Source organism: Melanerpes formicivorus, unplaced genomic scaffold (genome assembly GCF_026170545.1).
Source record: "Melanerpes formicivorus ecotype bairdi unplaced genomic scaffold, bMelFor1.0.p_v2 SCAF_2, whole genome shotgun sequence".
Lineage (NCBI taxonomy): Eukaryota > Metazoa > Chordata > Aves > Piciformes > Picidae > Melanerpes > Melanerpes formicivorus.
In genome coordinates, this window is record NW_027142354.1 from 12,753,182 (window position 1) to 12,769,563 (window position 16,382).

At 44.0% G+C, this 16,382-nt stretch overlaps 1 long non-coding RNA gene across 1 annotated transcript in view; it reads left to right on the forward strand.

The window, feature by feature from the left end:
- LOC137447438 (uncharacterized) overlaps positions 1-16,382 on the forward strand; it is a 25,636-nt gene continuing 9,254 nt past the window's right edge. The window contains exons 1-2 of the long non-coding RNA XR_010988871.1: positions 1-1,816; positions 3,970-4,100. This is a non-coding gene — a long non-coding RNA (uncharacterized lncRNA). The remainder of the gene's footprint in view (positions 1,817-3,969; positions 4,101-16,382) is intronic.

Sequence of the window (16,382 nt, forward strand, 5' to 3'; positions counted from 1 at the left end):
TGCTATGCCATTAGTGTTATACAGCATTTAAGCCTTACTTCAGGAAGGCACCTGAGCAAAAGCTTAAACATATGCCTGTTTCTATCAGGAATTCAGTTGCAAAATACTAGCAATCATTTCAACTGGACAAGATTCTGTTTAATTATCAGACAACCAGGAATCACAGAATTGTCAGGGTTGGAAGGGACCTCTGTGCTGGGTTGGAATTACCCCTCAACATAAAATTTGCCAGACCAGCTCAGTGGAAGCAAATGAAGCTGTATTTACAAGCAAAACTGCAATCTAAATACGAAATGCAATGAACATGTACAAAATATACAATATTTACGTATATGTACAAATTGTAGACAACACAAGAACGCCCCTGGCAAACCAAGGGACTACTAATATCTTCTCCACTCCCTGCTCCCTTCCCTCCCCCCTGTACAATTGGAAAGACCTCAAGGATCATCTAGTTGAAATCCCCCTGCCATGGGCAGGGACACCTCACACTAGAGCAGGTTGCTCAGAGCCACTTCCAGCCATCTCACCACCCTCATGGTGAAGAATTTCTTCCCAACATCCAATCTGAATCTACTCATTTCTATTTTTGCTCCATTCCCCCTAGTCCTATCACTACCTGACACCCTAAAAAGTCCCTCACCAGCTTTCTTGTAAGCCCCCTCAAGATACTGGAAGACCACAATAAGGTCTTTTCAGAGCCTTCTCTTCTCCAGACTGAATAGCCCCAACTGCCTCAGTCTTTCCTCATAGGAGAGGTTCTCTGGCCCTCTGCTCATCCTCATGGCCCTTCTCTGGACATGCTCCAGCACCTCCAGATCCTTCCTATAATAGGGGCTTCAGACCTGGACACAGTACTCCAGGTGGGGTCTCACCAGAGCAGAATAGAGGGGGAGAATCACCTCCTTCGACCTGCTGGCTATGCTTCTCTTGATGCAGCCCAGGATGTGGTTGGCTTTCTAGCCTGCAAGTGCACACTGTGGCTCGTGTTGAGCTTCTCATCCACCAGCACCCCCAACTTAACTTCTTAATCAGAGTTGCAAAGATTTCACAGCTAGGCAAGCTACTAAAATGTTCATGGAAATAAGTGGTCAAATAAAGAAGGAACTCCTCTAGTAGTCTAACAGAGGGAGAAGACAGAACACACAAACCCAGCAGAATTTGAAAGCAAATTAGCTGGGGCCATGTGGTTCTGTGTTAGGGATATTGTGTTCCACTGGACCTGCGCTGTGCCTTGCACATGCACAGTAATGCCTGTCCACAGAGAGCTAGGGCTTGATTTTAATAGGTAGTGTTACTGGTGGTAGTAATATGTCTGTTATTTGCCAACAAGCTTTACAAATTCAGGAAGGAAGGAAAACAGGGAATCAGTACTGTTTAGGGAGATAGGAACTGTTTAAAGTCACTGCTTCTGAAAGCTAAGGTAGCACATGAAAATGCTGATGGACTATGAATGCACAAAGGAATCTGGCTGTACTTTTCAGCAGCTGCAGCAGCAGTGACAGACGTGATGTTGTGACAGATTATCAACTGCTGCTTAGGGTGGGAAGCCCAAAGCACAAACCCTGTTGACTTGTTTGTCATTTGAAGAACTTGCATAATTCTCACTCTGCTGTTAAGTCTGGACATTTTTGCAATTTCTTTTATTTCACAGGGGTTGTTTCCTTCACTGATTTCAAGAACTCATTCTGATGGAAAGAAGGTGTTAAATAAAACAAAGAAAGGCCAAAATGCTAGAACAAGCTCTGAACATCTCTGCTGTATTTGTTACACCACTGAGTGGCTGAGACCTCAAAAAGGAGCTGTTGATGAAAAGGTTGCTCCTACTCAAGATAAGTTTTTCTTCTAATATAGTGTCATTTTAGGTGACACTGGAAATGTAGTAAGAATATAAAGAGAACAGAAACATCAGGGATCAAAACTGCCTATCTGAATCCATAGGTAGATATTCAAGTGAAAGTAGGCTCCCTTTCAGAGCCACAGCATAGGGACACTTAAAATTGTCATCCCTCTTATCTGTGAACATGTGAATATTCAGCACCTCAAAAAAAATACAGACTACCAAGCTTAGATCTCATTTAAGCCCATGAGGTTGGCAGTATTAGCCAAAGGCAATATGTGTGACACAAAATGTGGTGGGTTTCATCTGGTTTGAGGAAATTTACAGCATTCCAGGGTTTGAACTCAATTTGTCTTCTTAGATCTCAAAAGGTTCTCCACCTCATCTGAGCTTTGAGTCACTGTGTTTAAAGTCAAAAACATTTTAGAGCATTAAATCCAGCCTGTGATGTATGAACTGTGATATAAATAACTTAGGGGCCTGTGTACCCAGAGAGCACTCCTCGAGACTGTTCATTCCCTTTAGAATTACACAATCCATCATTCTTAAGAAAGATGATGGATGAATGATGACTAAAGTAAAAGTCACTTGTAAGATTGTCGAATTTCAACCATCTCCGCTAAAATTGTCCCTGAAAGGTATTTCTCTTGGGGCAACTATTTCTTTGGTGGAAAACTTTTTGTCAGAACAGGTCATTTATTTCCAAATGTAAGTCTACAGGGGGAAAAAATGGTGTCTGGAAAACTTTTCCCTACTTTTCTCTTGCTGTGGAACCAAGTCTTTGGAAGAAATATGCAATTTATGTTGGTAATACTTCTGAATTTATGGAGACAATATATTCATCTTTGTCCAGTTGTAGAAAAAAATATGTCTGCACTTCCCTGTAGTGCACAGGTAATTCTCCAAAGTGTTCAGCAAATTTGGGACTTTGCAGCTGAATAGGACTTTCCTATCCATCCTCGATCTGTTGACCTTCTCCAGGCCTGACAGACCAGAACAGAGACCCCAACTTTTGTTCCCGTGTATTATCCATATCTCCCCAGTGTTGGTGCAAGTAAAGCTGCCTAAACCAAATATGAAGGAATCAAAGTTTGATGAAAACTTGAGCACAGGTTATAGATGGATAAACTAAGTGGAAAAAAAAACCCTAGCTTTTCCCATAAGGACTGCAGTAAAATCAAATTGGTGATGTTTATTGAGTATGTCATAGCTGTAATGACAAACGGCATAGAACATTCAGTGAAAGAATCAGGGATTTCTTTGTCAGAGAAGTATGTAGCACGCCAAGAGTAAGGCAGTTTACCACACCTGGAACCACAAGGGAAAAACAAAATACAGTTTCATCATTCACTAAGCACTATCCATCATATGTTACGAATCAGGCATCAGGAAAAACACTGTGTGATCATTAATTAAAGGCAATACCATAATTCACACTCACCAGGGGCCAAATTAAGGTTGGACAAACAGCTTTAATTCTGACACCACCTCATTCTTGAATACCTGACTTTGCAATCTTAGCAATACTCTCTTGGCTTAGTGTCGAACACTGAAAAGTGAGGATTTGTATCTTTAACGCTGGACAGAAAATTTAGCCACAGAAATGCCATAGATTTCACTACAACTATATGCCCTGTTTGTCTTTGGAAAGCTCATCCTCACTTTTTCGATGCAGTTAGCTACCCCAAAACATACTCATTCTTTGCATACCACTCTGTTACAAAGAGGTTGTCATAACTTGCCCAATTTTGCAACAATTTCAAAATCAATTTGTTTTTCCCTGTGATTTATCTTGTATGTGGTGAAACCATAGTTTGCTGTCTTGCTGTAGCAACTGTTGCTTTATTTTAAAGGAAAATTACAAATATTTGTCCTAATTTTAAGTTGATTTTTTTACTTGTCTGCCCATATATATGAGTAATATTAGCTAAATTAGCACCAATGCGTGTCAAAGCCACTTGAACACTGCGATAGACTGAAAAACTGCTAAGCATCCTGCAGGTTCCCATGTGGCAATTTGTAATGACAACATGTAAGGCATATGCTTCTTAGTTCATTTTTCCATTGAATTTGCTATTCAGAGACTCTTTCAAATCCTAACAACATTTTGCTTTTTATTTTCTATAAAGATTGATCAGTCTGCAGGACTCTTGATAGCCCCTGAAGACCCAGATGCTGTTAAACTGAACACTGAAAGTTATAGTCTAAAACAGGAGTTGTAGTCCCGATGAGACCATCAACATGTGGTTAGCATACTGAGGTAGGTTTGGTGTTCCTGCCCTGGGAGTAAATGAGCAAGCAGATGTGTAGGTGAAGTTGCCTCTGAATGCAGCCTCAGAGAAGTTACACTACTAATTCCTTGTTTCATGTGAACAGGGAGCAAATGTTGATGACAGATATTTTCCATCTGCAGTAGCAAAAGAAAGCTGATCAAAGTGTAGTGCATGCTAGTAGAAGAGGTCATCTCCATTAAGGTATCCCAGCTGCTCTGTTCCTGTGGTTTGAAGCCTCAGGTGCTGCAGTATCCAGCCACTCAAACTGTGGCCACAGGTGTTGCAGGGAAGGAAAGAAACCTAGGATGTTTATTTTATAGATAAGTAATTAGTTTGGCTCAGCATGTTCATATGTTGTTGTAAGCGTGCAGGTGTCTTCAGTGTGTTTGACTGCAGTATTAAACCTGGGGTTTGCCTATTGCTGAAGTCCCAGGAATAAAAAGCAGTTGCAAGTTTGACAGGTCAATTTTATATAGTGTCAGTAATCTCTCCTCTTAGTAAAGCAAGAAGAGCAAAAGGGAAATGAAATTAGCCTGGGAAGTAAAAAGATCTACAGCTTGTCACCTGCTTAGAGAAGTCACAGAATCACACAGAATCACAGAATCAACCATGTTGGAAAAGACCTCAGAGATCATCAAGTCCAACCTATTACCTAATACTGAACATCTCCTGACAACTAAACCATGGCTCCAAGTGCTACATCCAATCTTTTTTTAAACACCTCCAGAGATACTGACTCCACCACCTCCCTGGGCAGCCCATTCCAATGGCCAACCACTCTCTCTGGGAAGAACTTTGTCCTCACCTTGAGCCTAAACTTCCCCTGGCACAGCTTGAGACTGTGTCCTCTTGTTCTGTTGCTGGTTGCCTGGGAGAAGAGACCAACCCCCACCTGGCTACAACCTCCCTTCAGGTAGTTGTAGAGGGCAATAAGGTGTTCCCTGAGCCTCCTCTTCTCCAGGCTAAACAACCCCAGCTCGCTCAACCTCTCCTCATAGGGCTTGTGCTCAAGACCTCTCACCAGCCTTGTTGCCCTGTTCCTTTTAGTGTATACCCCTGCCACTGAGGGAACTGAACAGAACACCACTTGAGCTCCTGCCCCATCAATCAGTTGACCTAGAGCCTTGAATTTCTTTTTGATTGTCCTGGTGCCCTTCTTATCAAGCTCATCACTGCCATCTTGGATTACCAGCAATGGGTAATAGTCAGAGGGATGGATTAGCTTTGGTTGTCTCCTCGTGATGTCCCTTACCCGGGCTCCAGGTAGGCAGCAGACTTCCCTGTGGCATGGGTCAGGATAACATACAGGTCCCTCCGTTCCCCTCAGGAGAGAGTCACCAATAACGATTACCCTTCTCTTTATGGTACTAGTCCTGACGCAAGGTGGCGACTAATTTGCTTTAGGCATCCTGTCAGACTGTTCCTCTTCTGCCTTCTCATTCACATTGCCCTCAACTTGCAGTGCCTCATACTTGTGCAAGGGCAACAGGGGAGGTGAAGAGGGCCAGGATAGATTCCCCATGCCTCTCATAACAGGGACCTGTATCCATTTCCCCCTGCTTCCTGGGTTGCCTCCCTTGACTAGGGAGGTCTGTAGAGCTGGCTCCCACATGTCTAACTCCCTTTCACATTTGCTTATAGTCCTGAGTCTTACCACTTCTTCCTTTAGCTTGGCCACCAGGTTAAGCAGGTAGTTCACCTCGTCACACCTCACACAGACGGTGTCTCCATCACCCTCCATTTCAAGTGCCAGGCTCCAGCACTCTGCAGCTAGCAGCCTGAACACCTGCATGCTTGTGCATGGGCTCTATCTAGGTACCCACTGTTTTTGTAGTAGCCTTTGGCAGAGTTACAACCATGGCTGGATCTCTTTGGGCAAATGAAAATATATTCCACCTGACTACTGAGTAGTAGCCCTGAGGCACATGCTGAACTCGGAGCACACACAGAGGTGCTTTTCAGCACAGGGACTTTGCTGATTGAAGGGGCAGGTGGACTTGCAGGTCAGATGCTTTCTGGAGTGCTTCTAATGGCATAATGAAATGCATGCAAGAGCTTTTTGTGCTTGGAGTCTTTTGAGCATAGTGACTTCCTCTTGTATTATTAAGTAACTCTCAGAACAGATCTGTCCAATTTACAGACCATAAACATCTTTAACATATATTCTCCAAAACAAGCAATTTTATTTTTATCAAAAATGCACACTCTTTTGTTCAAGCAACAGATGGAAATCAATGGATTTTAATGTAACCCAGAAGAGCAAGTTGTAATCTTACTCCCTTAAGTGCCCTTTTCTTGTTCAGACCACAGCTGTAAAGGGGTTTGAACCTAAACACAATAAATGCCAGTACAGGAATTTGAAAGGTAGGCCACAGATTTCATGGCCCACTGCAGGAGGTCTCTGCTGTTCCTTAGAGCTATGTAAAATGAGACAGAAGTAAAACAGCATATTTTTCATCTAATTCATATTGTAGCTAGTCATGCTGTCCAATTGCAGGATTTTATATATAGCTTGTGTATTAAAAAGTAAATACCTACCATTAGGCTGGAGAAGCATTTCCACAGTGTCCATTCTAAATATAGAGATTGGTATGGTACAGCCAGTACTAGGACATGATATCTCTTTGCTTTTTTAATATGCAGATAGTCCCCACTGTATGTGTATTGTGTACATTAAACACATCCATGCATACAGGTAGATACACACATGACCTTCTCTAGAAACAAGTAAGGATGATAGGATTATCATAGTATCAGTCAGGGTTGGAAGGGACCACAAGGATCATCTAGTTCCAACCCCCCTGCCATGGGCAGGGACACCGCACACTAGATCAGGCTGGCCAGAGCCTCATCCAGCCTGGGCTTAAACACCTCCAGGGACAGGGCCTCAACCACCTCCCTGGACAACCCATTCCAGGGCTTCACCACTCTCATGGTGAAGAACCTCATGCTAAGTGGTAGCTTCTTGCTTAACATGGAAATAAATCAGGCACTGTGATAGGTATCATTCTTGATATGGGCAGCAATGCCACCATAAATCCAAACTGGCAGCTCCTTGTGCTCCCTTTTTTCCCCTGGGAGTAAAGCTGGTGAGCTGCTGGTCATTGTGCCTGTAGCAATAGGGACAGTCTGCAACCACAGTACTCTGCAGGTCTGCATTTCTGGATGTTAAATTTTTCAGCCAGAGCACTGCCTGACTAGCTTTCTACATGTAATCATCTTAGCTATTTTACTATGTAAAATAAAATAGATTGTTCTTACTTCACAATGGTTCCCAATTTGGCTTCTAAGTTTACACCTGACAGATGTAATGGGATAAAAGAAGGAGAGGTCACTCCTCTTCTGATACTGATATTAAGCTGCAAACCATTTTCTCTAGAGGTTGCTTAACAGAACAGGAGTATTATCAGTCACAGAGCAGGAACAGGCAATTTAGTGCACAATACTTAGGCATCAAAACCAATGATAATGAAGGACCTCAACTACCCATACGTAGTCACCATGGGACAAAGGTATTACTTGAATGGTTATTTCATGGAACAAGCAACTGTGGGATATACAAAGACAGGGAAGGCTCTCAAACCTGGGTGAAGCTCAGGAAGTTACTGGAGACTTAATCCCAGATGAACCATAAGCAAAACTGACCATAGCATAATTACATTCACTCTGCCTACAGAAGGTAAGTTACCAAACCTTTGTACAGTGACCCTAAAGATTGGAAAGGAATAGTGAGAAGGACAGGAATGTGGGTGAGAGGAAAGATATAATGCTGCCACCATCTGAAGGTGACTTGCCTCCAGCAGTTACATAAAGGAGCTCTCTTTGCACAAACAGTGGGAGCTTCTGCCACCCAACAGGAACATATTACAGTGAGCATTCATGAGGCAATTCTGAGGAGCTCTGTAAGAAAGAAGCCCAAGAAAAGATAAACTAAGCAGGTTTGAAAAATCACTTCCCTTAGGCATAGTCCAAAGCTAGGTGCATCTCCAATCTAGAGAGAAGCACTCAAAATAGGTTTTGGTCTCATTCTGCTGAGTCCATGGAGTTATGCAGGTTTTTGAGCCCACTCCTTGGAGGAGGAGCTACTGAGGCCAACCCTTATGTAGAAATGGTGCCATAGGCATTCTGCCAAGGACGGCACAGCATATTAAATACCAGGTCTGAGGAAAAACTACATAGGCATGCAACAGTATATTGTGATACTTCTAATGTCAGAACCACTGCAGGCATATATATAGTAGGAGAATCCAACTGTTTCTAGTGTTAAGGAATTTTGAAGGGACCCACCATTCTGAATAGATGGTAAGCTTAGAAAGAGGTCCATTGAGTAGCTTGTAGTACAACAAATCAAAGACACTTGTAAAGTCAAGTACCTAGCTTCCACTACTATCTGGATTCCAAAGGTAGCTGCACAGTGTTGCAGATTCCCATTGGTACCAGTCCACAGCTTAGCCCTATGTAATGTGTGGTACTTTTCTTTCAGGAGGAAGTCCGTGTAGCCCAAGCCATGCCAAGGGTTAGCCAGACCATGGCTGCAAACACTCAGAGTATTCTGCTCTGCTTGGGACTTCTCCTGCTCTGTAGGTTGACATACATATTGGCATGTGCCATAGGTATGGTTGGCACATGTGTCTGGAGATTTCAGACTGACTCAAAAAACCAAACCAACCAAACAAAAATACGTAAGTCTTTGTTTAATAGAGCATTATTTGTGCAAGTACTGTAAGATTAGTTCTTTTCAGCACCTTTACTTAGAGTTTATATTCTGCTGGATGTACTTAATTTTTTAAAACCCTCTATGTTTTGCAGTTTACATATTTGCATAGCGTAGGACTACCATCAGGAACATATATCTGCAGATCTGGGGCATGAGCTGTTCTCATCATTTCAGTGGGATGGAGAAGAGAAAACACTTCAAAGGAGGAGTTTGGGGGAAGGGAAGCATTTCCATATTTTTTTTAAGGACTCATAAAAACATTCAGGCAAATGTGTCAATCATGAGACAGTTCTCTCTTTAATATTGTCAAGAATACAAAAGTTCACAGAGCACATGTGTGAGAGGGTGCTGTGCTGCCTTGACTACATGATCTGCATGATACATGTCAGAAGATGGGAATGTTGCTATGGCAATTCTTCCCTCCCCTGAATACTAAGTTGACAAAGAAGCCAGTCCACAATCAGGCACACTCACTTATGAACTTGACTACTTCAGGATGCTAAATACTATTTACAGTTTCTCTTGAAAGGAGGCAACATTATTTTCTGCTCTGACCTCAAGACCCTGTGCCCCAGTCCTGCTCTATTCCCAAGGTTTCCGTGATTTGGAAACTGTTGAAGGCAGAGATTTAACTGAATTTTGTGCTGAAGGCTGTTGAGGTTTTCCTCAATTTATACAGTGTCCTTCAATTTCCAGCTTACTAAGAAGGCAACAGATGGATCTTTCTTCATTTCTAAAAGTCATCTTGTTGTATTGTAAAGTCCTGGGGCAAGTAATCCCTAAGTCTTGATTTGCAATCTGCAGAGGAGTACCCCGTTCCCATTTACATTTCCCCTGGCAGGACAGCAAGAGAAGGAGGAAAGCCTGTTCACTCTCTCTACCAACATTTTAGCTGGGCAACCATAAAGCCTGTCCTTGCTTATACTATTGAGCCTTTCCTACTGTGCTGTGTGGGCACTGTGATGGGAAAGTGATGCTGTTACCACTAGTTCTCCTAATTGCACCTTTCATTTGCCTTAGAAATAATATTCTGGTTTGCTTCCTGCTCTAAAAAAAAATCTACTGCACTGCTTTGTGGAACCAAAACAACTGGCAGCTGCATTGCAGAGGTGGCAAACTTCAGTAGATGTGGTGATTCCTGTATTACAGTGTTTATCATTGCCCAAGTTGTATCATATTTTCTAGGAGCAGACTCTCATTTCAGTTATTTTCCTTTTGCCTAACTTAAATTTTGTAGACTGGAATTTTCCCTACTAGGAAAATTCTACAAGTTTGATTCAGGATAAATACTGAGGGAAAATATTCTAAGATGGCTCAGGCATTCCCAAAGTGAAGATAAGGAAAAAGAGACTATTGTCCATATTTAAAAATATTCCTTCAAATTAGTCAATCACATTGGTATTATTTTGGGCTGTTTTCTCTTTTGGTCAGGATGGATACTGCTGTAGGGAACTGTGAAGGGGAGAGGAGTTGAAAGCTCATCTCTTGTACCGTAAGTGAGGCAGGAGAGCATAGAAAGAGAAGGAGGGGGAATATGAAATTTGCTCTGCAGAACTGGATGCTCTGCTTACAGGTGTGATGCTGGGTAAATTACTTAATTTTTCCACTTTGTAGTTGGCCAATAACTTTTTTATAGACCTTCCACGGGCTCTAAGAGCACTAAAACAGATGAGTTCTGCAAGACCTCATGAGACCAATGAGTTGAGCAAGGCCTGAAAATTATGGCAATCTATAAACCAAATCTCTCAGAAAATGTACTTAGCATATGGTTTTATTTGATGCTTCAGTGTCCAGCTATGGAGCAACAAAACCAACAGAAAATATGACTATCTGTCATGGGGAGAAACATGATCAGAACAGCAATAAAAGACATATTTTATGTCAAGTTTAATGTGTGTGCACAAATTCCAGTAAGACCTACTGAACGCTCTCAGACAAGCCACAGGTTGGTGAAGAGGAAGAGCCATCTGCAAATATAACACATCTGTGGGAACTGCAGGAGCAAGAGCAGTTGTTCTCCAGAGAAATGTGCCTTCGTAGTATCAGTCAGGATTGGAAGGGACCACAAGGATCATCTAGTTCCAAACCCCCTGCCATGGGCAGGGACACCCCACACTAGATCAGCCTGGCCAGAGCCTCATCCAGCCTGGTCTTAAACACCTCCAGTGACGGCGCCCCAACCACCTCCCTGGACAACCCATTCCAGGGTTTCACCACTCTCATGGTGAAGAACTTCCTCCTCCTTCTTGTAGGCCCCCTTTAACTTCTTTTTTGTTTGTTTTTTTTTAAGGAATATCAAATAAGTGGAATAGTTTCAAACCCTTAACTCTTTGATACATAAAATCATAGAATGCATTGAGTTGGAAGGGACATTTACAGGTAATAATAATAATAATAAACCAGGTTGGAAGAGACCTTCAAGATCATCGCGTCCAACCCATCAACCAATCCAACCCACCTAAACAACTAAACCATGGCACCAAGCACCCCATCAAGTCTCCTCCTGAACACCTCCAATGACTGTGACTCCACCACCTCCCTGGGCAGCCCATTCCAATGGGCAATCACACTCTCTATATAGTTCTTCTTAACATCCAACCTAAACCTCCCCTGGCGCAGCTTGAGACTGTGTCCTCTTATTCTGGTACTGGCTGCCTGGGAGAAGAGACCAACCTCTGCCTGTCTACAACTTCCCTTCAGGTAGTTGTAGAGAGCAATAAGGTCACTCCTGAGCCTCCTCCTCTCCAGGCTAAGCAACCCCAGCTCCCTCAGCCTCTCCTCATAGGGCTTGTGTTCCAAACCCCTCACCAACTTCGTTGCCCTTCTCTGGACTCGTTCCAGCAAGTCAACATCCTTCCTAAACTGAGGGGCCCAGAACTGGACACAGTACTCGAGGTGTGGCCTAACCAGTGCAGTGTACAGGGGCAGAATGACCTCCCTGCTCCTGCTGGCCACACTGTTCTTGATGAAGGCCAGAATGCCATTGGCCCTCTTGGTCATCTAGTCCAAGGCCCCTGCAGTAAACAAGGACATCCCCAGCTAGATCAGGTTGCTCAGAGCCCCATCAAGCTTTGAATATCTCCAGGGATGAATATCTCCAGGTGGGGCCTCCACCACCTCCGTGGGCAACCTGTTCCAATGTTCCACTATTCTCATCATAAAGAACTTCCTGTTGAAGACCTGGGATTCTTGCAATATGCTTTTTCTTCTTTCTTTTCCATCTGAGCTCATTGTGTTTTCAGAGATCAAGGACAAGCTTGAGAAGCCACCCCTGCTGCAGGTATTTTCCATGTTTCTGAGAGAGCAGGCAAAACCCCAGCAGATGAGGATAATGTTCCTACAGTGTTCCACGCCAGCTAGAAAAGATGATGAACTTGCAGCAGAAAATTTACTGACCATTTTCATATGCAACACAGCCTGCCGAAAGTGGACCAGCATTAGTGATGGGCAGCATCACCATGCCTCTGCGTTGAAGTGTTGTGCTGCAGTTTGCCCACAGAAGCTGCATCCAGAGGGACTGAAAAGCTTAGATTTCCCTGTTTAAAGAGCAGCTTTTATTTCATGCCTCCAAAAGTTTTTTGTGACCATGAAGCATTGTCTGGGACACAACCATGAGAGTTTCTTTGGCTGTGATATTTGCACGCTGCCTACCTCTGTTGACCTCATCGCTTTCCCCACCAAAGCTGCGAATTGCTTGCCTGTCTGTGGAAGAGCTCCTCAACATTCACAGCCATGAAAAACCACAAGAGCTGGAGTAAAAGGATATTTATTCACAAAGAGGGTGTGAATCCAATTAGAGCAAAATAAACAGTCTACACGACACATTTCTTTCTCACCTCTGCAGAAGCCCATCTAGCTAACCCCTTTGTGTTGTAACAGGAAAATAATCAATACCTTACTGCTGCACAGCTAGCGTCAGGACACAGGCAGCAAACACCAGCTGTCCGGGCCTCCAGCCCATCCAGCTCTGCCTTTGCTGCTGCTGTGAGCCAGCAGCTGCCTCTGGTACAGCCTCAAACTTTCTTCCGTGTTGCCTACAGGCAAGCACTGACTTGAGGCCACATCTCATTTTCTGGTTCCCAAATAAGCAATCTGCTTTGCTGTCATGATGTGAATTTCCTAAATAAGAAGACGTTCCAGGAAAGAGATCTTCCTGTGTGCTTGCTTTCAGTAAGTGTGGCATTCACAGAGGCTGCACTGACATCCTGTGGTTTGACTTCCCTCCCAGGAAAGAGTGCAAAAGGACAGCTTCTTCCCCATCACCAGTTCCTTCCACCTCTCCCTTCTGCAACGTGCAGGTCACTAATGCCCCATCTGAACCCTCTGGGAGAGGAAGGGGCACCTCCCTCCTTGCTGGCATCCGTGCTGGCTCCTGCCCACTCAGACACCACTGGCCTGGGGACTGAGTGACTGTCCCTCCCCAGTGTTCCTTGAATCATTGCCTACAAAAGCAGGGCTGGACAAGGATGAGCTGTAGTGATCCATTACTGGGTAGGGTGTTGCTGGAGGGGCAGGGGCTTTTATAAGGAAAAGCTGATGAAATCCCTCACACCCTCCCCCAGCTTCTGCCTTCGATGACTCCAGGTAGCACCCAGATGGTACTTACCACACAGCTCACAGTGCTGAGCCCTGCCATAGGGTCTGCAGTGAGCTGCCTCCCTGAACCCCAGGCTTGGACACTGCGCAAAAGAGCACCCATTAGAAGTTGGATTTAATTTTACCTTCCCCCAGGGAATAGCATTAATCTGTAACTTATTAGGCATCACTCCATCAGCTGAATAACAGCTATTAGCTTTGGACTCTAGGCATTTTTATGAGATATTAGTTCCAGGGCTTGTGGTTTGGCATGGAAAATATATTATTCACACACAAAACAACTGCATTAAAATAACATTAGGAATCTGGCTTAAACTGACAAAACCTAGGAAACTCGGAATTAAGGCTGAAAGTATGTCCTTAACTCACCCACCGTGTGCCTGATACCTCAGCTTGAGCAGTACCCCTGCTGCCTCCAGCCTAGTCTTTCTCTCCTCCCCACTTTCAGGGAGGAAACGTGGCTGCACATCAACTGTGGGCCCTGGGGAGCAACAATCAGTCTTTGTGTCATGGAGGTCTTGTCTGGTCAGACAAGGTTTGGAACCTGAATGTAATGCAGCTCTATCCTGTGCATCTCCACTTATGGAGGCAGATTTCTTCCTGTCACCATCATCATCATGATCAGAGCAAAAACTGCTAAGCAAGCAGCACAGACTGAGGAGGAATTTGTCCATTGTGGGTCAGGAGTAAGAGGTGAGCCAGACAAGAAAATCCACATGGTGCCTTGCTTTGACTTACCCTTGATTTGCTTTGATTGATCCAAGTACTGTAACCAGAATGAAACTCAGCCAGGACAGTGACTGCTGGCTCATGCTGAGGGTAGCACTCAGCTGTGGAGCCTGGATGGAGGCAATGTCATCCCTGGGAGGAGCAAACAGGCATTTATGAAACCCAGAAAAACCTTCTAATATTCATGTTGTGGATTGCCAAAAAGTAACATGAGGACACAGTTTGCTGTCACCAGAGCTGAGGTGGGGAAGGGGACACAGGCAAAAGCTGTGCTGAGGGGTACCCTTTTCACACAGCTTTCAGTTGGAGGAAGCCATGCTGCACATCAAGAAATTTGTGTAATACCATCCAGTGGCTGAAAAACCAAGGAGGCTCCCCAGAAGGGTCATGTGATGGGTCAAAAAGCAGCAGTGCTGGGGTCATTCCCACTCCAAACATCTGCCAATCTCCCCAAGTCAAAATGCTTCCCTGGCCACTGGCTTTCCACAAGGTGTATCTGAGCTTGGGAAAAGGTGCTCTCAGCTGCAGCATGTTTGCTGCAAAAGCAAACAAAAGAAGCAGCGTTGGTCATTTCACAGCTCACATCCTCCCGAAGAAGTGTCACCACATGTCCCTAGGAAGAACCAGCTTGCCCACTCCTGGTGACAGACTGGCACTGCTCATTTTAAGGTATTTTTTTTCCCTGTTGCAAATTATTTGCATCCAGACTGCAGTACAATCAGGTCCTCTGAGAGTCTGCTGGAAATGAGCTTTACCATTGCTCTACCTGTTCCTTTTATTTATGAGTTCTGCCATTTTGTAGGAAACAACCCAAGATGTTCCTGCATGAGGCATCTCTCAAGGATAAACTGCTTTAAAGGAAAAATAAGAAACCAGAGCAGCCAAAAAAATTAAAGAAAAAATAAATTTGCTCAAATTGCAAGGTTGTCACACTGCTCAGTAAAAGTGAGTGCACCTTAACCATATTGGGTGTGATTTTTTCCTCTCAGTGAGGTGAGAAAGACATTTGCTATTCCCATCTTGGAAGCAAAACAAATAGAATAATTATTTCCTTTCCCAGCAAAGGCAAACACAGCTGAACTTCGCTCGGTGCTTTTGCTTGTGTGCCATAAACCAGAACATTCCCTCGCTGGCTGGCATTTGCAACAGACCACAAACACTGTACTACACCTGGCACCAAATTTGTGTTTCAGGTAAGAATTGAGATGTTCTGGTGGTAAGATGAAAGACACTTGTTCTCTGAACATCCTGTTCCAGAAAGGCTGCAGCTAAATTTACCATAGGACAATTCTGGTTTATTTGTTAGGAGGTCTTTTAATGAAAACTAAATGTTTTGCTTGTTGAGGAACCTTTCTCCAAAGGTAGTTTGGGATGCTGGCATCAGGCTTCCTTGGTCTTCTTTTAAAGCTGCTGAGTGTCATCCAGTCTCTCGGAGTATAGCCTGTGCCAGGGCTACTCACTGTTTCTGAAAGATGGGTCTGAAATAAGTGGGCACTGTATGGCATAGGGTCAGTGTCCAAAAGGTGCAAGCGATTACCACGTGTGAATAAACCCTAATCCTCTGCCCTACTTCCTAAAGAAAAATAAACTTAAGCCTAAAATAGCAAATAGCAAAATCTCCTTGGCATTGGGCCCACTTTGTGCCACAGAGCCAAGGTGACCTGTTACAAACCAAAGGCTGTGCCTTCCACTTAGCACAGCCTTAAGGTCCTGTCTGGTGCAGTGCCTCCCCTGCTCAGGGGCAGGCGGCCATCCTTTGGACTTCATGACACACATGCTCGGAGCTGTGCCAGTGGGTGTCTGCAGGATGCAAGGGACATGCAGATGCACATAGAAATGCAGTGCATGTAAAGAAAATTAGAAATAACAGGCCTAGATGGGGTTGCAGGGACCACCTGGAAGGATCTGTAATCTTGCCCATGCACATCTGCATGGCCACAAATAAGTTTTCCCCCAGAAAATGAAAAGGCTCCAGGTTTGGGTATCTTACTAAGCACACTGTGCCCCTCTACAAATATAGTTTAAATGGCAGGTGGTATTAAGGAAGACTTAAGAATGACTGACAAGATCTGCTTTTGCAGCTCTTATTTCTGCCAGTCAAATTACTGAGGACGAGAGTGAATAGTGCATATTTAGAAAATGTATTTTTGAAGCTGGGCTTTGACTGAACAGTAACTTCATGAGAAAGTGAAGTCTCTCCTTCCCAGCTAGCTGTGACTCAAATACA